The 26302-nt window shown below is 38.3% G+C and overlaps 1 protein-coding gene across 21 annotated transcripts in view; it reads right to left on the bottom strand.

Moving 5' to 3' along the window:
* Positions 1-26302, bottom strand: part of NRXN1 (neurexin 1) — a 1424087-nt gene that overhangs the window by 378616 nt on the left and 1019169 nt on the right. The gene's annotated exons all lie outside the window — the stretch shown is intronic.

Below are 26302 nucleotides of genomic sequence, written 5' to 3'. Positions count from 1 at the left end.
ATAACTTTATCGGAGAACTGGTTTGTTCTTGTCATCTAATTGGGGACAGGTATGTGGCATAGTGGATAGAGTGCCGCTGCTGGAGTCAGGAAGACTCACCTCCCTGGGCTCAAAATCAGCCTCAGACATCTACTTAACTGTATGACCCTGGGCATGGCACTGAAGAATGTTTGCCTCAGTTTTCTAATCTGTAAAATGAGCTGGAGAAGGAAATTGCAAACCACTCCAGTTCTCTGCCAAGAAAAACCCAAATGGGGTCAAGAAAAATCAGACATAACTCAAAAATAGCTCAACAATAAAACAACAAAATAATACATGTCGGACTCAAATATTTGAATTTGTAGTCATAATCATTACTTCCCTTTGTCTCTTTCCCTCATAGAAATGAAAATTTATGATTTGGGGCTAAATATTGATACTTCCAGGTAACATTAGTAATAACAAACTACCACTACTATGACTGCTACGACATGTTACAACAACCACTATTAATAAAAATAATGATAACCTCTAAGCTTTGTGGAATGAAGAGCTTTGTAAAATAAAGACACCTTGCAGAGAAGATCAAAATCAGGTAGGAACACAATTGTCCTAGGGCCATTTCTATCTGATCTCCATATAACAAGAGGAAGATGAAATGAGGATTACAGTAAAAATAATAATACATCACTTTTCAAGTCCGTAAGGCTTCCTCTTTTTGTTTCTTTTGCCTTCATTGGTAAGCCTCTTGCTTTTGTATTCCTATTGGCTCCTATCTGTCCCCCCGCATCAATAAAGGCTTGAGAGTTGGGAATTCATTGCAGAATTATTATAAATTGCCATCACATTGTATTGGGCTTTATTCAGAAAATCTAAATCATGAGTTCCATAACTAGGATAATCAAATTTTCAATCTAGTTGCAACTCAGGAGATTAGAAGATTGGCGGTGCATTACTCTAAAAATCAAATCTGATTAATGTATAATTGCAGCAGAATGCACAGGTATTAATTAGGTGTATTTTCTATGAGTCATAAATAGCTATTACTGGAAAACCAAAAATAATTTTAAAATTAGCATAAAGGGAACTATAATCATGAATAATAAGTGATAGTCATAATTGAATGGACCTTGTGAAAATAATAAAAATGGTTATTACATTAATTTTGGTATATAAATACCTTCTAATAGGTGATTTGAATATGATTCAAGACAATTTAAAGATAACTTACTCATTTACTGCCAGCTATTCATATGTATTTTCACAGGTGTCACCATCATGAATTAAATTCTTTTTTCTCCTTGTACAATGTCTTTATAGTAGAACAAGTAGCTGATAATTTACTGGGTGTGAAAGGTTTTTAAAAAGTACAACCAAAGATATTGCTCTGGTTACCATTCAGACACTAATCACACTTTTTCTTTCTAAAGTGACTTTCTGCAGGTACCGTCAGTAGCTTTGCTATAAAAACAACGTACAGCACATTGTTTTTTTCAGTCATCAGATTAATACACGCAGGACTTTCTACTATAGGACATAAGACAACAGCATTTCCCAGAAACGTCTACTCAGTGTAACTTAATCAAGTCCCAGGTGGTTGCTCTCCATTTCTGAGGACCCCCTCCCCCATCTCCCTCAGACCACTAAACTGATTCCCTGATGAATAAGTTAAAAATGAAATGTCAACATTATTTCAAAGGTTATTTATTTGTTTATTAATAGAGCTATCCATTTCTCTAAACAGCTTTGGCTATGAATGTATAAAATTGATTTTAAAAAATAGAAATCATTGAAAAGACATTGTAAAGTAGGACACAACTATAAGAGTGATACATGATTAATGCTTTTTACTACAACCCAAAAGGAGGGCATGTTTTTCTTGGACTCCCTCTTGTTAGTAGTTTGAGATTCAATAGCTGAAGAAGGCAGGCAGGGGCTGCTCTTTTATACAGAGAGATATCCATTCACCTTTCACCACAGTTAGAGTGCCTACAGTGAATATTGGTGTATGTAATTTGATAGGGGCAGGGCTAGGGAATCTGTGGTCTCAAGGCCATGTGTGACCTTTCTCATCCTCAAGGGCAGCCCTTGACTGAATCCAAACTTCATAGAATAAATCCCTTTAATAAAAGGGTTTGTTTTGTAAACCTGTGGACTGAGTCAGAAGGCTACACCCAAGGACCTAGAAGGCCACAGGTTCCCCAACCGTAGGTTAGAGGCTATGCTAGGTCTTGTGAATACAGGAAGACAAAGAATGGGTATGAGGGGACCACTAAGGCTGAGGGTCTGAGGCAACATTAGAGCAAAAGCAAGAGGTATAGACCAGTGGTACCAGTGATGCTCCCTTGGGATTGTGAGCCAAGAAATGCAGCTTACGTCTGAGGGAGTGTTTCAGAGTAGACTGGCTGGTAGAGGTGACAGTGGAGTTAGTACAGAAGATAGTAGTCCTTGCTACCTCTGAACCAGCTAAAGAATCCCTACTCCTGTTTATGAGTGTTGAAGTATGCGCACATACTTGAGACATGGTTGCTAATATATCCTGCAACGTACATCAGTACCGAGAAAGCAGTGGTGAAGGGTGAGATTAGATGCTTTCCCCCTAATACACCCTTAGTTTTAAGCAACTAAGATTGCTGCCGGATTTCTTATTCTGAAAGTAATTTATTGGAAAGTGAGAATAGAGAAACTAACACCTCCAAGATACTTCAGTTACTATATAATATTAAGAGAACCTCACAGGGAAACTGCTTTTCTCAAAAGATAATCACACTGTATGGACCCTGAGTGCCATGCTAGATGAGATGGCATTCAGGATTTGCATATGCTATTAAATAGCTTTATTCTGAAATAATGTTGACTTTATGTTCAACATTTTAGGCTTTCTTACCTGATGGTATGTGAGGAAAACTAATGGAGAAGAACAACCAGTGGTCTGCAATTTGTATGTTAAAATAAACACATTCACCCCTCTGAGTAGACAGTTAAGGCTCTGAATCAACATCTTACTAATCAACATGACTTGGAATGCAATTTCTGTATTAGAAAACAATAAAATCAGGTAATCTACTTAGGATTCCTAGTGCAACAAAACATGACATATGACAACTATATAATCACAGGTATCTATTTTCATATATATTGAAATTTGTAAAGCTTTTTCTGCTTCTAAGTCCTGAATAAAGCTTTTATTATGTACTAAATGCGTGGCGAACTGACAGTATAATGAAGATTAGAGCTCAGAATGAATACAAACCATCAGTAGTTGCTTTGTGGGAAGGCTGGAGAAATTATCGTGTACACACATATGTATGTAAATGTATACCTATGTATATATGTATCTATCACTTTCACCTCTAACCACCAAATAGCTCCTAGTCAGTCAACTATGCTTACTTTGATAAATAATAATTTTATCCAACCAACAAGAGCATGGATGGGAAAGTAAGAACAGATGATTTCTACTTTTTAGTCCTTTAATAAATATTGTCTCCAGCAATGGAAAGAAAGTGATGCAATTAAACTGCTAAGAAGTCAGAAATCTGCTATAGAATATCTAGGGTCCATTTGCTGATTAGTCATTTCAGTCATAGCTGACTCTGTGACCCCATCTGGAATTTTCTTGGCAAAATGCTGGTGTGGTTTACCATTTCCTTCTTCTTCGGCTCATTTTACAGATGAAGAAACTGAGCCACACTCAGTTAACGGACTTGCCTAGGGTCACATAGCTAGTAAGTGTCTGTGACCACATTTGAACTCAGGTCTTCCTGACTCCAGGCCTGACTTCCATACTCCAGCACTCTATTTATTCACTGCACCACCTAGCTGCCCCATGATCCATACAGAGAAGCAAATCAATTAAGAAAAACGAAGATAGCCTATAAAGTTTTCACTAACCAGAAGCAACACTTTGTAGTCCTGGCAAACCTCCAATATGAATGCTACTTTTTCCTAATATTAAGCCTGGGATGCAATTTGCAAATTAACTCTATCAATAAATTCCTGACTCCCATTTTCACCGAGTGAGAAATTGTGGTTTTGTATCCCAAAGTAAAGCGTTCATATGTACTTCTTCATTCACTTGTGTTGCTATACTTTTCATGACACTGTGTCTGAGATATCTCCTAGAAAGCTAAGCTAGCCTAAATGCTGTAAAAAGCCTCAGAAGCAGCCCAAGCAAAGCCAGGATAGGGTGTAATTGTTTGCCAGATTGAACAAGGTTAGCATTAGAAAAGCTCAACATATCTGGCTTTGGAAAAGAAAAATAATTAAGTACATCTTAAAAATCTGTTCTAGCTAAAAAGGAAAGCATTAGCAACTGGTTCCAGTGGGTCAGACAGGAAAGGGGCTGGAACCTCTCTTGGGTGATGTACTAACTGTGTATTTGGTCCCTCACTTACACGTAGAAGAAGAGAAGGGATGGGGTTCTCCTTTGGACAGGTATGGGGTAAGAACAAACCACATTGCACAAAATCTGGGAAAGTTCTCTAATCTGTGGTCACATAGGAAATGGACAGATTCTCAGAATAGACAGTATGAAATGCGGAACGGTTTCCTTTCCTTGCTCACCTATCTCTAGTTTTATTTTTTTTGTCCTGACCTTGAAAATAAAAATGCCTAAGGCAGGATCACTTATCTTTTAGGGTCCATTGACCCTTGTGGATAGATTTCAGGGGATCTGTAAATATAGATGAGGAAGAAAAAATATATTCTTATTTTCACTAACCTCTAACTGAAATGTAGTATTTTCTTCAATTATGAATTAAAATGCCTTATTCAGAGGAGTCCATAGACTTTACTAGACTGCCAAGGAGGGACATGACACACAAAAAAGTTAAGAACATCTAACCTAGGGGATAAAACTACGAGTAATTGTGAGCTCAAACCTTAATTAGGCAGACAGGCGGTACAGAAGACTTGCAATCAGGAAGATATGCGTTTGAATTCTGCCTCAAACCTTGGGCAATTCAATTAACTTTTCTTAGCCTCAGTTTCCTCAGCTATAAAATGGAAATAATAATACCTACTTCACAGGGTTGTTTTGAGGAACAAATGTAATAACATCTGTAAAGCACTTTGCAAGCCTTAAAATGTTATTTAAATGCTAGCTATAATTATTATCAAGAACACTTTAGCAGGAATTAGTATGTTTCCCAATCAAAACTATGCAACAGACTAGTGCAATACCTAAATTATCTTTTAGTGGCCAATCTTCCTGTTTCCCTTTAGCACTGATTCTCTCTATAGCTCTGGGTATAGGGAATAGGAGCCTATCTGAAGAAAGAAACTGGGGGTTTCCATAACAGGATGCAAAGAGAAGCCACTGGGATTTCAAATTTGTAGGTTGTGGAAACAAGGATTTATTCTGGTGAGAGGGATGAGAAAAATAACTAGGTCTCCAATAGGGAAAGCCTGGATTATTTCACAGCTATTATTAAAAAGGTAAAATATAAAGTATTAGGTGAAGAGACAGGAGGCTTGGTTTCTAGTACCCGCTCAACTGTTAACTAAACATGTGACCCAAAGCTCTTCATTTCTCTGAATCCTCAGTTTCCTTTATCTGTTGCTTGAGTTTGGTCACAAAGCTGTATCCTTTTCAACAGCTTGAATGACACAACCAGAAGAAAGAAAATGAACATAAGGAAAGTATAAATATCTTCAGCCAATCTCAGTTTCCTCAACTGGAAAATGAAAATAATTATTATACTCTCTGAATATCGAACAGATAACATGAGAAAATGTATATAAAATGTGTTTTGAAAACATTTAAATAATTTAAATAACAGATAACATTTATATAGAGTTTTGAGGTTTGGAAAGTTCATTAACTATGTCCTATAGTACTCAAAGGTTTACAAAGTATTTTCCTCCCAAAAACTTTGTAAGAAAAATAGTATAAATATTATTATTCCCATTTCATAGAGCAGAAAACTGAAACTCAAAGTGGTTGATTGACTAGTCCATGGATTATAAAGCTCGTAAATGACTGAGTTAGGATTTGAATGGAGGTGTTCAAGCACCAAGTCCAGCACTCTATGGCCTTTGAAACACTGTCTTTAAAGGACAGCTAACTACAGAGTGGGACTTGGGAGTCAACAAGACCTAAGTTCCAAGTCCTGGCCTAGTCCCTGACTATCATTGTGATCTGTAGACAAGTCAATTAACTTCTCTCAGGTTTAGTTTCTTCATCTGTAAAATGAGGATCATAATAGCACCTCCTTCAAGAGACTGTACAATCATATATGGATATTACTTTACAAGTCTTGAAGTGTTTTGTAAATGATAGCTATTGTAATTAAAAATATAAGCCACTATTGCTGTTGAGGTCATGTTGTTTAACAAAATACAGCAGAACTATTATTACATTCTTGCTTTGTTTTCCTCTGAAATCACCATTTTGTTCATTATCCTAAAAGGCAATAAACTTTGGTCTGCCATATGGCATTCTGAAAAGAGAATTCCACTAGGGAAGGCTTCGGAAAACTATACTTGGTGTGTTTCCTCTGGTTCCCCCTGTTACGATTCACATGACTTAAAGGCCTATGATAGATGAAACCAACAATCCTACTTTAGGGGAAAGGGCTTTTTGAAAATGGAAACCTTTAAGCATCTGAAATATCAAGTACATTCATCTATAGAGATTCTAAGTATAAAGGACTCAATGGATGCTTCAATAAAATTTGAGTAAGTCCAGAGTGAAGTGAACATTTACATGAATAGTCAAATAGAATTTAATTGAATAAGTGAGCTTGGCCAACTATTAGATCTTCAACACCTAAAAAGGTAAAGCATTTTCTTTCAAAATAAAATGTATGTAGGAGAAATGGAGACTGTCTTCTAGTTAAGTACTTATATCTTTAAATGATTTTATTGATAATATTTTCATGCTTTTTAAAAAAACATAAAATCTTTACTGCATCAAATCACTTGATTCACTTGATCATATTCTTATACCCACTTTCTAGGTTCATAAAATGCCTTACTCATAATAATCTTGTGAGATAGGGAGTGGATATTATTACAACCATCTTACAACTAAGGAAACTGAGTCTCAATGAAGTAATATAATAAAGTGATTTGTCCTTTTGGTCCTACCTTCACAACATCTTATATCCAGTCCCACCTTGAAATAGCCTGATATTGGTCTCCCTGAATCCAATCCCTGTCCTCTCCAATCCATTCTCGAAACAGTTACCAAATTCATATTCCTAAAACACCGGTCTAATTATGTCACTCCTCACTGCTCAAGAAGTTTCAGTGGCTCTATTTTCTATATAAATAAATATAAACTTATCTATTTAGCATTTAAAGTCTTCAAAATTGGGTTCTAATTAATACTTAGACTAATTTCACCTTACTCCCCATCTCATAATTCATACCCTAGGCAAATTGAGCTACTTGCTGTTCCCAGGACATGATATTATATTTCCCATCACCATGCCTTTGTATAGACACTTCCCTAAATCTAGAATATTCAACCTCCTTACCTCCAGCCTTTGTAATTCCTAGCTCCTTTCAAGGCTCAGCTGACACTTGCTAGGTCATTTCTGACTTCTTTTAATTGTTAGTGCTCTAGAGCCTCTAAAGTGACTATATCTATATATCTATATTTGTATACATGGCCCCCCTCACTCCAACCCCAAGCAGAAAAAAGGGCCCTTGAGAGCTTGGGTTGTTTTGTTTTTGTTTTTGTTTCCTATCCATGAAGACTAGTGCAGTACTTGGGGCATAGTAGGTACTCAATCCGTGGTACCTGAATTTGAACTGATGAAGTACAAGTAGTCAGTAACAGAACAGAGACTTCTGATTCTAAATTTAGTACTCTCTGGGTCACATCCTGCTGTCTCTCTAATGCTATTGGAATAAGAAAAAAATAAAAGGCTGACCCAAATTCAAAGGAGTGGTTTTCAAACTGAATGGAGAAAAAGTAGAAGCACAACATTTAAAACTGTGAACCGGAAATATTTCTAATCCAGATCTGGAATCTAGAATTTATTTGTGACTCATCATTTCAAGGAAGCAACTCAAAAAATCCTCTTGGATCTGCTGTAAAAACAGAATATAGGAAATGTTGATGTGTCTTTATTAGCTCTTTGCTTTCGAGGAACGATGTAAAATCCAACTACTTACGTCGACTCATGAAGAAACGGCTCCACATAGATACAGAATTTCCAAAGCAATGCTTAATATCAACTTGAATGATCAGCTGAATGTTGTAGTGGAAAGGGTGCTGAACATGTAGGTGAAAAAAACTGAGTTCAAATTCCATTTCAGACATTTGCCAGATGTGTGACTCTGGGCAAGTCACTTATCCTTTCTCAGACTTATTTTCCTCCCTGATAAAATAAGTATGATAATAACACCTACTTCATAAAGTTATGAGATAATAACTGAAGAGGGCTTGGAAAACCTTAAGGCATAATATAAAAATAATATTTCTTATTTTTTTTTTGCCCAAAGTGCTTAAAAAGTGATTCAGTTTTGACTTCAAGAGGTGGCTATTTTTTAAAAAAATTAATGTTGTGCCCTCAGTTTCCTCATATAGAAAATGAGGCAGTTGCACTAGATGGCCTCTCATTTTCCTTCCAGCTTGGAATCTAGGAAATAAAGGGAAGGGAATAAGAATTTATTAAGTTATTCATTTATCAATATGTCAGGAACTCTGATGACATGTAATTTATGAATTATCTCATTTGATCCTCACAACATCCTTATGAAGCATTTGCTATCATTATCCCCATTTTATAATTGTAGAAAATGAGGCAGAAAGAGGTCATGTGACTTGCCCAGGGTCACATAGCTAGCAAGTGACTGAGGCCACATTTGAACTTAGATCTTTCTAACTGTAGGCTTAGCATTCTATCCACTATGCCACCTAGCATCCTCAGTGACCTGAAGACCTCTTTAGCAATACATATATATAATATATATTTAAAGTGAAATTCAGAGTCAATTGTGATCCCCACATACTTAGAAAATATGACATCCAAACCAAGAACTACATAAAACTCCAAAGAAGAATTCAATTTGAGAATCATCCCAGTGTTGACACCACCCACAGAGTGGACTGTGTGAAAATACACCTTTGAGGTCTCTCTATTATTTTCACAAAGTAAAGAAATAACTGAAGCCAAACCTATTAGTTTCCTGGCACCCTCTGAAAATGTGACTGAAAACAGCTTCTTACTTATGTCTAGAAAAGTTAAAAGCAATAACTTTGTCAGGCTGCTAGCAATCTTGATATCCCTGTGTCAGACAGTCGTGAAGATTAGTATGGTAATTAGGGAAGTATCAGAAATGTTGTTTGGCAGGAAAGATAAAGCAATAGCTTTGGCCCAGAAACAATGCTGGGTTTGTTCTCTAGTTTTGTCTCAAATATCATGAAAAGACAGATATCATTGATCTTAAGGGAAAGCTACTTTGGGGCTATGGAAGCAGGCCCTCAAATTTAACATCTTTACACAGCTACTGAAGTCTTTGTTTTCTCCTATATAAATTAAATGATTTTGACAGATCTAATTATTCTTGATCATCACGTATTTCCAAAAGACAGGAAATATATCTTTGAGGTACATATTTGCTAGATTTAAGAATGTTTTTAAATTTCAGCATGGCAAGCAGGATAATTTTCCTCAACAATTTCTGAAGGATGTCACCTTTCAGAGAATATAAAGTGTGCACATCATTGCTGCTGGAAAGAATTAAGTCCTGTTTTCACACGATTTCTGCTGTTTTCATGCCCAGAGAATTGGCTGAGCAGCCAAGTAGTTGGAAAGAAAGAAGACTGAGAAACAGCTCTTAAAAATTACAGGATCTTCTTTCAACTTGCTGCACGTATAATTAGTTACTTAAAATCCATTTCTAACCACATAGTTTCACATAAAATATATAAATAGAGGCTCAACTATCATTCCACATTCTTAATCAGAAATGTCCAAAGAATCAGAATAAGGAATTACACTGGTATCCCATGGTAATGCATCTATGATTGCCCTGGAATTGAGTCTAGTATGGATGTCTGATATGGGGAGACTCTTGGATAGTTATTACCCAAAGATGAAAAGAGCCTCATCAAAACCCTATGGGGGCTATAGCACAATCCTGGGCAGCAGACTCCCCAAATTCTGATGCATTGCTGTCAGCTATGGATCATAGGATTTTGAGCTGAAAGGGAGTTTAGGCATGAATTAGTTCGACTACTTTCTTTTGACAGATAGGGAAACTGAGGCTCATAGAGGTTAAGTAATTTGCCCAAAGTTCCAGGATAGCTTAATAAATGACAAAGTTAGGGGAAGAACCTGAGTCTCTGACTTCAAATCTAGAGGTTTTCTCCTCAATATATCACAAGGATAGCTCAAGTTTTTGATAATGCTCTCATGTATTTTGACACCTATTTTATCCTATATTTAAGAATTGATATCATATTACTGAATTAATTAGCTATGTAATTATTCATATGCCCATACACTAGTTCAAGAACTAAATTGGGCAGTGTTTTTGAAAGGCTTCTCAAGAGAGGCAGTTGTAGTATAGGAGAAAGATTTGGAGTCAGCTGCAGGCCCTCTTCCATTCTCAGTCTGCCTCTATTATTTTTTAGCCATGAATTCTGGGACAAACCTCTTTTCCTTTGGAAAAGGAATCTTTTCATCTGTGGAATCAGGGGACTAGACTAGATGATGGGAATGAAAGCCACTTTCCAAGAAGATGATGAGTCAGTGAATACCGAGGAAGGACAAGCAGTGAATTTATACCATTTTAAAAAAAGCATTTTAGCAGTAATAGAAAAGAGGGAGCTAGGATGTTGGAAAGCAGCATCAAGGGATGGACTTCATTCTCTAATATTTAGGCTAGGAGACATCTAATTATGATTTTATTCTAAGAGGAGGAGAAAGGGCAAAGACTAAAGATGGATTAGAATAAGGGTCTAACTGATGGTGCAAGGTCATGCATGGAACAGAGAAGAGGTATTTGAGATTACCAACTGAGTACCAACTGAAGGTACAGTTGGAATGTTTAGCTTTAGCAAGGGGGAGGACCACTGTTTCCTCTAAAGCTGTAGGACTGGATGAGGAGGATAAGTATAGACATTAAGAGTTTGAAAATATTGGAGGAAGAGAGCTAAGGGAGTTTATGTTAGATTGTTTCCTAAAATATACCAATTAAGGGATCACATGTCTCCCCATATTAAAGTATTTCCATGCTCTATCAATTCCTCTTGAATAAAATTACTGAGAACTCTTTAGATCCCTCCAGTCTCATCGTCTGATATCTAGGCCTCTATCTTCTATATTAAGCCTGGATTACTACAGTAGGATCCTAGATGGGAGTCTCTGAGATCTCAGCTCCCCTTTACCTCTCTTCTTTAGTCTTTTCTGTTCAGTTTTGTCTTTCTCTTTGATTCTGACACTCCCTTCCAGAATTTGTTCCTGTTGCCTTCTCAATCATAGGATCATAGTATTCAGAGTTAAAAGAGACCTCAGCAATCTTTGAGTCTAGTCTCTACACTTGACTCTACACGTATGAGAATACTGAGGTCCAGAGAAGTTAAGTCATGTGTCCAAGATGATAGAAGTAATAAACGACAAAGCCAGTATCAAAAAATAAAAATGAGCATAAAGAATTCTCCTACATTATGTTGACACAAGATAAAATCTCCAAACTCTAGCAACCATTAATGGGATTTCCCCTGTGAGGCTTATAATAATCTTGTAATAATTTCATTTTATAAATATTTATATATATAGTTATTATAATTTTATATAATATATGTAATATATATAATAATATAATATATATTATATATATAATATAAATAAGAGGCTACAAATGATGGGGCAGCAAAACAAACTGATTGGGAATCAGGAAGTAAAAAAAAATCAGATATATATAATGATCTGAGAATCAAAAAAACCCCCTAATTTTACATGGAAGGAGAAGCTATCCCTCCTGAAGAATATTCTAATGCCACTAGCAGAGATGGCTCTGAATGCAGAATACACCAAGCTTTTGGACAGATTTACCTTTGTTAATTTAATTGCATTAGTGTGTGCTAAAAGATTTATACCAGGCTATTTTGTTTTCCCTTTTGGCTTATAGGCAAATAGGATATTCTCTCTCTCTCTCTCTCTCTCTCTCTCTCTCTCTCTCTCTCTCTCTCTCTCTCTCTCTCTCTCTCTCTCTCTCTCTCTCTCCTCTCTCTCCCTCTCTCTCCCTCTCTCTCCCTCTCTCCCTCTCTCTCTCTCTCTCCCCAACACACTCATACACACACACACACACACACACACACACACACACATACCACAAATATACACACAGGAATAACCAGACAGTGGAGAAAAATTCTTGAAGCTCAATTAGTTGTATCCAGTTTCTACAGTTCTAATAATTTTCCTTCCATATAGCTATACAAAATCTGGAGTAAACCTTGTTTCATATGGCCCATTATCAATTCCACATCTTTCTGTGAATTTCAGAATATATTAAGTACACAGCCATCTTATTTTAGCTTTAGACTGTATATCAGGTGTTTTTTTCCAGACATAAGCAATTAAGAGAACTGGAAAATAGCACATGAAAAGCTCCAAAGAATTGATCCTCAGAGAGTGCATCGCGCAGCACCAAACAACTGCAGTCTCCCTTGGTACTGCTACTGACATGAGTTACTGCTGCTGGAGCAAAGCAACCTGAAGACATAGACAGAAACCCTGGTAATTAAATACCCTGCTTGCAATATAACTGATCCCTTACCAGGAGCTTGTTTCCTAGAATTTTCAAACTGAATTGCTGATACTACATGCAGCCTCAGAGACCTTCTCCAGACGTAAACCTCTATCTATTTTACTAGCAGCCTGAATGTCAATCCTGTCCTCCTCCCCTTCCCCACATTCAGAAATTGTGTTTTATAACGGAAGCAATATTCCAAAGCCCCAAATCTGCTCAAATCTGCAAACATATAAATATATACATATAAAATCTACTATTACATATGTCTACTATATATAATACATACCTATATTATCTATGTGTATACATGTATGATGATACATAATATTATTATATCATTTACATATATAATTTCTCCCCAAATAAAGAGATGGCTAAACAAGGAATAAATAAATAAGGAAAGAAGGAAGCAGAGACCGGAATCCCCTCTATCTGCTTGCTTAATAACAAATCAAAACACACCCAAATCTGGAGCTATTAGGAAGGGTTTTGTGAGAAGGAAATAAAATAAAATAAAACTGACTTGTTAAATGGGACTCCCTGCTGCTGAGTGCCATGTGTTACTCTACTAAGTTGCATCTGTTCAGCTATTAAATATGTGGAGGAATATGATATAGACAGCAGTGACATTATCAAATATGCTGACTGCTTATTAAAGTGCTACAATATTTCTTTTAAGTCTTACCTTTAATTAGTAAAAGTGACTAGAGTCGTCACTAGACTCTAGAGTGTCTTCACAGGCAAAGAAAGAAAATAGTAATTGTTGCTCATATTCTTATTTAAAACTACAGCGGAGAGGGGGATTACAGAGAGAGAGAACTGGACAGCTAACTGATTGATCAACATACCGCCATGCTTTTTTTTTTTGTTTTTTTTTTTTTTGCTTCTCATTTTGATTTTTTGCTTGTTTTTGGTTGTTCTTTTATTTGATTTGGCTCTGAATTTAGGCGAGGATTTTAAAACAGCACTTTGCACCATCAGCTGTGTATTATCTCATAATGGAAACAATTGGGAGAATAGGGATGGGCTGATGAGCTAGGCATCTGGAGATGATACATGAAATCTGAAAGAAAAAAAAAATCCCTGAAGTACCAACATCTTTTGTTCTTTCTTATTTCATTTCAGTTTAATCCAAACAATTATCAAATATCAAGGAAAATGTGGGTAAATCCCCTTATCTAATCCACCCTCTGGAGTTTCAGGAGTCTTGTCACTGGAATGGACTATTGAGAGCCAAGACATCTATGACTTACAAAACACTTAGCAGCAGAACACATCTGTTGCTCCTCTGCAGGCTATATTAAGCATTAGCCACAATAATGTTGACAATATTAATGCATTTAAAAGCCATGTCATGTTCCACTGCTGTCATACAAATTCTGGGACCCAGAGTCATCTAAATAAGAAGTGACTCAGGACAGAGGTAAGAATTATGGAATTGCCTGGCAATCAAACAATGTACGTACAGGTAGTCGCAGACCAGAGCGTTGCATCCCAGTGGAATATTTTAACCTTTGATTTCAGATCCTTCTCCTGGAATGTTACTTGGCAACAGCATTCCTGAAGTGGGTCTTGTGACTCACCTCAGTTTCCCTGCTGCCTTGCAAATACTGCTACCAACTCCAAAAAAGCAGGTAGAAGAAGGATTACTGAAAATACCCACTAAATGGTCTCCTGCCTCTAGTTTCCCTTTTATCCAATTGATCTTCCACACAGCAGCCAAATTGTTGTTGTTAAGGCACAGGTATGATTATGTCACTGCCTAGCTCAAGAAGCTTAGTGACTCCCTATTGCTTCTAGAATAAAACACAAACTGCTCAGCATGGTATTTATAAACCATCACAATCAGACTAGGATCTCCATTTTTATTCTAATTGCAAATTGATTCTGTTTACACATTTCCCTTCAGTCCCCTTTATCTAGAATCCGCTTCCTCCTCTTTGTCCTGGTTTCTTTCAAGTCTTTACTACAATTCCACCTTTTGCAAGAGCTTTTCCTACCCTTTCGTAATGCTAGAGTGTTGTGCTTGAAATTATCTCCAATTTATCCTGTATACATCTTTTTTTTTTTTTTTTTTACAGAAGTATGTGAATGTCATCTCCCCCATTAGATTGTAACTTACAGATTAGATTTGGAAACAGAACTGTTTTTGTCTTTCTTTGGATCTCCAGGGCTTTGCACAGTGCCTAGAAAATACTAAGGACTTAATAAATGCCTGTTGATTTGACAACACACTCTATGGTCTAGCAAATGGTCTTGCTTGCCATCCTCAAACATAATGTGTTATACCTCCTATATCCTTGACTTTGCTCAAGCTGTTTTCTATGCCTAAAAGTCGCTTTCTTCTCACTAGCATTTCTTAGAATCACTAGCTTCCTTCAAGGCTGACCTTCAGCAATTCCTTACACTCCTGGCCATTCTGGATTCCTTAGTTGTCAGGGCTCACTTTTTCCATATTATTTTGTTTTCAATATGTCTGTATTTTGGATGTACTTATATCCCTACACACACTCCCTATTTACTCCCACCCCCACCTTTAGGAGAGTGTCTGAGTTCAAGGACTTTTGGAGTTTCACTTTTGTATTTCCAGTACCTAGAATAATATCTGCCACACAGTTAGCACTGACTGACTGAATGAATGATGAGAGGGGACTCCACATCATATATAAGCCACAGTAGTGATAAAAATGGGAGACAAGAGAATCAAGAGGTGACAGAGAAAGAAACTCTATTTAGCCAAATATCTTTTTAAAAATGAATCAGGGGGGCGGAGCCAAGATGGCGGAGTAGAAAGACGCACATACACATAGCTCTGAACCCACAACCCATAGAATGGCTACAGGGAAGTAACTCACGGCGAATTCCGCACCCAGAGGCCACGGAACATTGGAGCGTGGGAGATTTCTGTTCCAGAGAGACCTGCAAACCTCTCGCGGGGGGGTCCTTCGCGCTGCGGACTGGGCGCCAGGACTGGGAGCTGAGTGCAGCCCTGCCGCGGCCGCGGCACCGAGAGGAAAAGATCCGAGCAGGCTTCACAGACAGGATCTCCAGCGGCCACGCGGGTCCCTCCACCCACAGAGGGATCTGCAAACCTCTCACAAAAGGTCCGTCGCGCTGCAGACACAAAACCCAGCCCAGACCTGCTGCGGCCACGGCTGCGGCACCGAGAGAAACAGATCCGAGCAGGGTTCAGGGACGGGATCTCCAGCAGCCGCACAAGTCCCTCCACCCACAGGTGACAGGGGTGGATGAGAGAGTCTCTTTGGCGGGTCGAGAGGGGAGTGGGGTGCCCCCATAATTCAGGCCCCCCCCCGGGAGGTAGAAGCTGAGAGGCGGCTGCAGACAGGGGCTCCCCAAGTGGGCGGGAGCCTGAATCCATTGCGGAAGGTCTGTGCATAAACCCCCTGAGGGAACTGAGCCTGAGAGGTGGCCCTGCCCCCGACCTCAGCACCAGAACATAATCTCATACTGAATAGCAGCCCTGCCCCCGCCAAAAGCCCTGAGGCTGGAAGCAGCATTTGAATCTCAGACCACAAACACGGGCTGGGAGGATCAGGAGGTGAGGTGGGTGTGAGGAAAATATTCAGAGGTCAAGTCACTGGCTGGGAAAATGCCCAGAAAAGGGAAAAGAAATAAGACTATAGAAGGTTACTTTCTTGGCGAACAGGCATTTCCTCCCTTCCTTTCTGATGAGGAAGAACAATGCTTACCATCAGGCAAAGACACAGAAATCAAGGCTTCTGTGTCCCAGCCCACCCAATGGGCTCAGGCCATGGAAGAGCTCAAAAAGAATTTTGAAAATCAAGTTAGAGAGGTGGAGGAAAAGCTGGGAAGAGAAATGAGAGACATGAAGTCAAAGCATGAACAGCAGATCAGCTCCCTGCTAAGGGAGACCCAAAAAAATGTTGAAGAAATTAACACCTTGAAAACTAGCCTAACTCAATTGGCAAAAGAGGTTCAAAAAGCCAATGAGGAGAAGAATGCTTTCAAAAGCAGAATTAGCCAGATGGAAAAGGAGATTCAAAAGCTCACTGAAGAAAATAGTTCTTTCAAAATTAGAATGGCACAGATGGAGGCTAATGACTTTACGCAAAACCAAGAAATCACAGAACAAAGAGAGAAGAATGGAAAAATGGAAGATAATGTGAAATATCTCATTGGAAAAACAACAGACCTGGAAAATAGATCCAGGAGAGACAATTTAAAAATTATGGGACTACCTGAAAGCCATGATCAAAAGAAGAGCCTAGACACCATCTTTCATGAAATTATCAAGGAAAACTGCCCTGAGATTCTAGAACCAGAGGGCAAAATAAATATTCAAGGAATCCACAGAACACCGCCTGAAAGAGATCCAAAAAGAGAAACTCCTAGGAACATTGTGGCCAAATTCCAGAGTTCCCAGGTCAAGGAGAAAATACTGCAGGCAGCTAGAAAGAAACAATTCAAGTATTGTGGAAATACAATCAGGATAACACAAGATCTAGCAGCCTCTACATTAAGGGATCGAAGGGCATGGAACAGTATATTCCAGAAGTCAAAGGAACTAGGACTAAAACCAAGAATCACCTACCCAGCAAAACTGACTATAATACTTCAGGGGAAAAAATGGTCTTTCAATGAAATAGAGGATTTTCAAGTATTCTTGATGAAAAGACCAGAGCTGAAAAGAAAATTTGACTTTCAAACACAAGAATGAAGAGAACCATGAAAAGGTGAACAGCAAAGTGAAGTCATAAGGGACTTACTAAAGCTGAACTGTTTACATTCCTACATGGAAAGACAATATTTGTAACTCTTGAAACATTTCAGTATCTGGGTACTGGGTGGGAGTACACATGCACACACGCTCACATACATAGAGACAGAGTGCACAGAGTGAATTGAATAGGATGGGATCATATCTTTAAAACAAAATGAAATCAAGCAGTGAGAGAGAAATATATTGGGAAGAGAAAGGGAGAAATTGAATGGGGCAAATTATCTCTCATAAAAGAGGCAATCAAAAGACTCATTAGTGGAGGGATAAAGAGGGGAGGTGAGAGAAAAACATGAAGTCTACTCTCATCACATTCCACTAAAGAAAAGAATAAAGTGCACACTCATTTTGGTAGGAAAACCTATCTCACAATACAGGAAAGTGGGGGTTAAGGGGACAAGCAGGGTGGGGGGGATGATAGAAGGGAGGGCATGAGGAGGAGAGTGCAATTCGAGGTCGACACTCATGGGGAGGGATAGGATCAAAAGAGAATAGAAGTAATGGGGGACAGGATAGGATGGAGGGAAATATAGTTAGTCCTATACAACACAACTATTATGGAAGTCATTTGCAAAACTACACAAATAAGGCCTATATTGAATTGCTTGCCTTCCAAAGGGAAGGGGTGGGGAGGGAGGGAGGAAGAGAAGTTGGAACTCAAAGTGTTAGGATCAACTGTCGAGTAATGTTCTTGCCACTAGGAAATAAGAAAAACAGGTAAAGGGGTATAGAAAGCTATCTGCCCCTACAGGACAAAAGAGAAGATGGAGACAAGGGCAGAGAGGGATGCTAGAAGAGAGAGCAGATTGGTCATAGGGGCAATTAGAATGCTTGGTGTTTGGGGGGGGAGGGGACAAAAGGGGAGAAAATTTGTAACCCAAAATTTTGTGAAAATGAATGTTAAAAGTTAAATAAATAAATTTAATAAAAAAAAAAATAAATAAAAATGAATCAGCAGCTCACTGCGTTTTGAACCTCTCTTCACTGAAGGCTCTATATGCACGTATGTGTGTGTATATATACACATTCTTTACATGTATTTGTACATATGTGTATGGAGGCAGAGAAAGAGAGAAAAAATGTCATAAATGAGACAAAAAATAAGATCAAAGGTCTCCTCTGAATAGTAATAATAGTAGTATTCTGTGTCCTGTCCCTTGGGACAAGGCTGTATCTATGCAAGGCTCCTTTGAAAAGTTCACATTATTGCAAAGAGGCTCAATAAACCAAAAAGGCCAGTAAGTACACACTAGCTGTTAAATAAGAGAGTTATAGCATGCTGATTAGACTCTTGAAAGCTCATTGAAATTGAACTAAGTGATAAAGCTAGCTAATTATGGAGCTGATGATTGTAGTCAGTACCTCACATAAAAACAAAAGGCAATAACTATGTCTTAATTACAAACACAGAATACTGTACCAGCCACTCCAGCTATCCAAGGGGGCAGGTTTTGCAAGCTAGGTGCCAGTTCTGCTTAAAGACAAGGAACATGAATTAAGGGAGGGAAGGCGGAAAGAAGGAACCTGGAGTATGTCACTCTGTCCTTCTATTCATATGCAATTTACTTCTAACATACTAGATACCTTTTTCAGATGACATGGGATCAAACACACTACATGTAGCTTGTATTGCCTCTACTAGTTGGACAGATTAGAGCAGCAAAACCCAATGCCGTTTCTGGATCAGCTGGTATCCTATGGGACAAAGAGCCCCTGAAGCTGGATTTTACTGCTAATTAACAATAATGAACATGATGACATACTTTTTGTTTGAACTCCTTTGTCAAGAAAAGTTGTCCCATCAGCCAGAGTAATACTTTCTCTGTCCCTTCTCACTCATTTATGTTCAAGCTTGAAGTAGCCTGACTTAGGTAGGAGGTAGGCACAGCTTTTTAAATTTCATATAGCCTCTTAGATCCTTCAAGAGGTCAAAATGCTATACCTTTTAGGAGACCAGTCACTTAACCTTTCTGTATCTTAGCTACTCATTTTTGCAAAATGAGAGGGTTTGGACTAAATGATTCTTAAGGTCTCTTCTCTAAATCTAGCATTCTGTGATCCTTTGAAAGGATAGCATGGATTCTTTTTACACAAGCCTCCAAGTAAACATAGAACTCTAGCGATAGTTTTTAGTATGGCAACCCTTGTTTGCCACCAAATTAGACACAAAGACACAAAGAATTGTCACTGAATTTGTAATCCAAACCACTGAGAGGAACAGACATAAGGATCTCTTTCTTAGCCCATACCTTTGTAATTCACTGTCCTTTTCGTATGTAAGCAGTTTGATTACTGAAAGGAGCAGAATATGAACTTTTCTATAAAGAAAAAGAATGAAATCAACTGATAAAGGATTTAAGACACGGAGTCTTTCATATGAGAATGGGTTAATTGTAAAAAAGGACAGACAAACCCACAACTACAGAAATATTTGTTTAATTAAAAACTGTTAAAAATCCGTGTATAAGAGAAATGTATATTTCCAGTGAAATCTGAGACTATAATATAAAAGGTTTGAGCAGAGGACAGAGAAATATTTGAGCACAGAGAAATTGCTAAGGCTACTGAGCATCATGGTCCATCAGCTTATTTGCATATAACTGGTTTTATAGCCTGAGAAATTTAAACTCAAGTCATAAATCAAGTAATGGTTTGAAGACTATGGGATGATTAAATAAGGTTGATCAGCTTCACAACTAACTCAAAGGAGGATTTTATAACTTTTATCCCATAAGGGAAAATTGAGTACCAGGAGGCTTTCATCTGAGTCACTGAAAAAAGAGAAGAACCTGGATGCCATGGTAAAGAAACAGGTTGGCATGAAGAACTGAGCAGGAAAATGCAGCCTCCACAAGTGGCAGAAAATCCAGCTCTGACCGAGCTGCATGAAGAAAGCCATCTGACAAAAAGGCATCCCCTATTAGTTCCTTCCAAAGGCTGAAAGCTCTTTGGAAGACAAATCAATTCTCCTCTGATTCCATTTACAGCTTGAGTGGTAAAGCCTTTCAGAGGTGGTAGCTGCTTTCTGCTGACCTCTTTGGTTTGGGAAGGAAATGTCAAAAGGGGAAAGAAATGCTTTGCAGCTGATTTACTGTAGGATCAATTGACTGATAGCTGACTGGAATACACAGTATGTTCTGGAGTCAAGAAATGGCTGGGCTTGTTTGCATTGCCCAGAAGGCCAGCCTGATGAACTTTTCAGTTCTCTGACTGAAAGGAACTGTTCACCATTCCAATATGGTGATACTTTCAAGGGTGACAGTAACTTATAAGTATGTTTTAGTGCTTTATAGGTTTGAGAATAGAAGAAAAAAGTATTTTCTCAGTAGGAAAGCACTGAGAACCTGAAGAAAAAGAGTTAGTAAAGAAGTAGCTTTGTGTGGTACAAATATTCCTGAGTGGACCAGTGAATAGATACCAAAGCCTGTGGTCCAGAGTTGTAAGCTACCCTGAGCACATGAGTTTTTCTCACTGATGTGATTCCATATCAGTTTTCAGTGTGTGCCAAATCTCCCTCATGGATACTGAGTGCACTAGTAGAATAGTGTGATCTATGGTTATGCGTGGATCATGATGTCTTTCATTTCTGTATTTGTCTTACATTCATTACCTGAGATTGTAGCTGTAGCATCCTGTTGTAAGCATCTGTATTATTTACCATTGCTTCTGTCTCATTTTAGTAAGGAATAAAGTTTAAGATCTAATGGTGTCATCCTTCTGAGGCTGGTTTTGTATGAATGGGAATCATTCCAGTAGGAGCTTGAGACCTATAGTGATGAGGATAGGGAGTATTTCCCCTTTCTCCTTTAGGACTCTGAGGATTGAATTATGAGCACCTGGTAGTGTTCCTTCTTTGAGAACCCAGACTTGCTGGTGGTTCAGAAGGTAGGGATGAGGAAACTAGGGAGAGAGAGAGGAGCAGGAAGAAAAAGAGTGGGAAAGAGGGGAGAGAGCCAGAGAGAAGGAGGATGAGGAAGAAAGACAGAGATCAAGATGGAGACAATGAGGATATCTCTCATGAGAGGTGCCACAAGTGAGGCCAATGCAAGGAGATGCTTCATGCCCTTGTTATACATTACTTTTATTTTTTCTGATATATCAAAAGCAAATGTTAAGTTCAAACATACACACATATATCTCTCTATATCTATCTATCTATCTATTTATCTATCTATCTATCTATCTGTCTGTCTGTCTGTCTATCTATCTATATACATATACCTGTCACTATACTAGATACAATGCTAGGGATACAATGAGAACAATTTTAAAAGTAAACCTGTCCCTGTTCTCAAAAAGCTAACATTATACTGTTTTACAAAATAATTTACTAACAAAAATCCTGTAATATTAATGAAAATTGAGTCCCAGAGAAGTAAAACTCCAGAATCAGATGATCTGGATTTCGATCCTGCTTTTGATATCTGTGTAGCATCTTGGGTAAATTTGCTTAACCTCTTCATTCCTCAGTTTCCTCCTCTGTAATGAGTTGGCTAAACTAGATGCACTCCTAGGTTCCTTCCTGCTCTAGATCATATATGGTCACAAAATTTGAACTCATATCTGACCCTTCCCAAACCATGCTAGTCTCCCAAACTTTTTTGCTGTTACTGTTTGAGGAAGAGCTACTGGAGTCACTTAGAACACTCAGCCTATACTTTTCTACCAGCATTTTCTTGATATTTACCAATGTATAATGCAATTCTATTTGGATGCAAGTGATTTACTACAAATAGTTGAGCAGTATCTCAAAGTGATATGCAAATATGAACTACTGACACAAAATATACTAAAACTTTGGCATAAGAGAAAGAACACTGGACTTGTGTTTGGATCTTGCCTAGGATATTATACTACCTCTGCGGCTCAGGGCAAATCAATTAATGTCTCTGGGCCTCAGTTTCCTCATCTGAAAATGGGGGGGTTGGACTTAATGACCTCTGAAGTCCCTTCTATGAGTTTCATGAGATCTACGAGCTCTTACCTATTTTGTACAAAACCAGGTTATCTAAGCAAAAGAAATGGATAAACAAGAATGCAGAGAATCTTCTTAAGCCTCCTTAAGAGATAAACTCCCTTCAAACTTTTCTTTAGAACACAATATCTGGATGTCTCCTTTGTCCCATCACTTCTTACCTTATTTTATAACTATCTATGCACATAATTTATTCATCTTCATCCACCCCCCTCAGTAGATAAGCTTTTTACAGCCAGGACTTTTTCTTAGATTCCTAGAAACATAGATCTATCATTGGCATCTTCTATGCCAAGTTGTCCAACTCTCATTATTTTTTAACAGTTGAGGAAATTAAGACACAGGTAAAATGACTTGTTCAAGTGTCAGGAGTAGAATTTGAATCTAGAGCTTCTGATGCCAGAGCCAATGTTGTTTCAATTATACTATCCCTCTGGGAAAATGCCTTGCACAGTAATAGGCAATTACTGATCTTTGCTGACCTGTTCTGAAGCATTTTAGAACTATTTACTGGTAAACAGTTGATAAGCTAATTATACTGATTTATTTATTCATAAAAGGAAGACCTTATTTTAAATCAATCTTTTGCATATATACCACTCAGAGGGACTCAATCATCAACCTCATTTCAGAACCCTGTCTTTTGTCTCAAATCCTGCACACTATTCAGTATCAGGTGTGAAATATTCATATCCCATGATGACTGGATATAAAGAAGTGGAAATTCGTTTTGGAGGCATAATCATCACAGGAGGAATTATAATAGGTGACGCCTAAGGGAGAAAGATATAAGGACAGAAAATAATGGTGTGTTTGTGTATGCGTGCGTGTGTGTGTGTGAGAGACACAGAGACAGAGACAGAAAGACAGAAATAGATGTGCACTCACGCACACACACACGCATGCACACAGCATTCTAAAAAGGGGATAGTTACGCTGCAGAATTTCTCAGGAGGAAAGTATTCTGTATGAGGACAGAAAAGCATAAGAGGTTATCTTTCCACTTACCCTGCTTTTCTTATACACACTTGGCAAATTCAAGAGCTCCCATTCATCAGATCATAATGTGGGGAAACACACTACAGATGTTTACACATTTTCATAATAAACAACCTGGGTAAGAAACATTCCTTTGCTCAACCTCTTAAACTAACCACCTGTTTAGGATTTTTGAAAATTGAGGCTCAACTAGTAAAATCATCCAATTTGAGAGAAATCTTCTTGCTCTATTATAATAAAACCTACTTAAAATTTCCCTCCTCTTGCTTCCTGGCACTCGGACTTCTGTCTCATGTGTGTGAAAGTATCAATAGGTTGTAAGTGAGAAATCTCTGGAGCTTACCACCTTGTTTTCATCAGGACCCTGTGGAATTCTACCACATACTATATGTACCACAGAGAGTTTGCCAAGTGTGAACTCCTGTAATGGAAAACTACAGCCAAAAGAATAGGGGAGGTAATGAGTAAAAGGAATTTCACATTCCCTACAATAACAGATTATTGCACTTAAAGGAGAAAATTGTCCAGCAATATTAAAAGTCTCAAAGCAGGCCCAAGGTTCCTCTCACTTGCCTATCCTTCAGGCCTTAAAGGCAATATAATATGGCCCCCTTCTGAAAAGTCATCCCTTTCAAGTCTGTACTTTTAATTTTGGGTGTGAGAAGGGAGAGGATGAGGTCCAGGTTTCAGAGGAAATACTTTTGCCTGACTGGTAGAATGTCTTTGACAGAAAAAAAATGCTGTACACTGTTTCCCTCTCCATCTTCACTATCTTACCACCATTCTCCAGATGTATAGGATTCCAGATGTTTTTCCTTAAGGGCAATGAGCTATGGCTCTGGCTTAGACCTCAAGCTTTGGGGTCCTCCCTTTCCAACCTTCTCAGTTAACAATTTTCCTTTCCCTCGTTTCAGGCAAATAGACTGTCATTTAAAATTATTTATTTATTTATTTAGAATTCTCCAAATGTGCATGCTGCTACTGTAAAAGGTCCTTGGGCCCAGTGACACAAATCTTCACTCCTTTGTTCTCCTTTCATATCGTGGATTATTTATAACTACTATTAACTTGTTTGCCCTCTGGTGTGCTTTCCCCTAGGAAATATTTTGCCCGACTAATCCCGCTGTCTGTGTCCCCAGACCCGCTCAAATAGGACCCTGATGCCACGTCAGTACTTCTATTTTTCATTCTGGACCTTAGCTGATATAGTCCAGTATGCTGTTTGCATCTTCATTTGTTTATTTTTGGCATGTGTATGTGTATGTGTGTGCTCACATGCATATTCGCATGTGGGTGGGTCCATGGGAATATGTGTATATGTGTTTAATTTTTAAGCTTGTATAGATGTGCTTTGGTCTTCTGGCTTACAGTGATTTTTCTGTAACTGTCCAAAGAGTTTTCCTGACCAGTGTGCTAAATGATTTCCTGACTCAGTAAGTACTGGTTCCTTCACCTGGTTCCTTGCTTTCAAATAATGCCTCTCTGCCTTTCTCCACTGATTTCCTACACTACGTTTAGAACTTTGCTCTACTAATCACCTTGACGACCTATTTGCATGCTTCATTCCTTCTCTTTAGTTCCTCTAATTTCTGAGTCAGGTGCACTTAAGAACTGCCTTCAAATCATATCCTATAGCCTGATCCCAGCTCTTCCTCAGTTCTGATCTGTGGCCTCTGCAGTGATTTCAACTTCAAATATTCCCTTCTTCAATTAACCTGGACTGGTCCTTAAGCAGACAGCTTTACCACTTGTAGGCTTCTAGCTATGCTTTTGTCCTATGTTCCTTTCCCTCCATCATCCAATAGCTGCTCTGAATGCTTGTCAGATGTTTTGCAAAAATCCAAGTCTGCTCTGTCCACCGAGCTCTTCTTATCTGTCATGGCAGTAATATCTTCAGAGAACTCCAGGAGGTTAATTAAGCATGACCTTCCCTGCCTGGTGACATGCTGGTTCTCTTTAATCAAAACTAGGCTCCTTCAGGTGTTCTCTCAGCACATCCTTTAAGAAAACTTTCAAGACTTTGCCCAGATGCCAATGGCCTTTGCCTTTTGGTTGGTCTCAACACGACGGTATTTTAAAAGAGGTAATTCAATTCAAGAAGCATTTATGAAACAATATGCATTCCCTTTGAGAGTGCATTGCAGCTACTCTGTTTATATCTGCTGCGGATATAGCTCTCTGTGTGTGGTCTCCTCCATCATACCATGAACTCACAGAGGGCAATGACAGTTTTGCCTTTCTTTATATTCCTAATGCTTAGCATGGTGGCTGGCCCATAGGATGCATTTAATAAATGTTTGCTGACTGACTAGTATGAACCAGGCACTATGCTAGGCATTTGGGATAAAAGAATGAAAAGAAATAGTTCCTGAGACTTTGAGAATAAATGAATAAAGATGACATATATAAAGTAAGTACTAAGTAAGTCATTTGGTGACAGGGAAGGGAGATTACGCTAACAAATAACAGACAATTATTAATATAATGACAGAAAGCGTTGCCCAAATGTAACATGGACTGCTACTTCCTTAAATGATCCTTGTCATGTCAGAATTTCAGTAATGACCTTACATTCTTACTCTTAGGATATTTATTCATGATTACATTGAGCTGAACTACATCTGAGGTCCTCCCATCCAGGGATTTTACCTTGTGGGAGAGCCCAGCTCAAGCTGGATCTCAGTTTCTAATGTCCTTGCCCTCTTTTACTGGAAATCATGGCAAGAAGGGCAAAACAATCAGAAATGAAGTTCCTTTATTTGCTAGGACAGTCATGACCAGGACTCGTTACCTCTTACTACTTCCTTCCTCTCTCCTCCTAAAGGTATAACAAGCTTTTGCATGGGTTTTATAGGAGAGAAATCCATTGT

Source organism: Notamacropus eugenii, chromosome 1 (genome assembly GCF_028372415.1).
Source record: "Notamacropus eugenii isolate mMacEug1 chromosome 1, mMacEug1.pri_v2, whole genome shotgun sequence".
In the NCBI taxonomy this organism is placed as follows: Eukaryota; Metazoa; Chordata; class Mammalia; order Diprotodontia; family Macropodidae; genus Notamacropus; species Notamacropus eugenii.
Note: the sequence above shows the minus strand (reverse complement) of the source record. Positions and strands in the feature narration are given on the sequence as shown.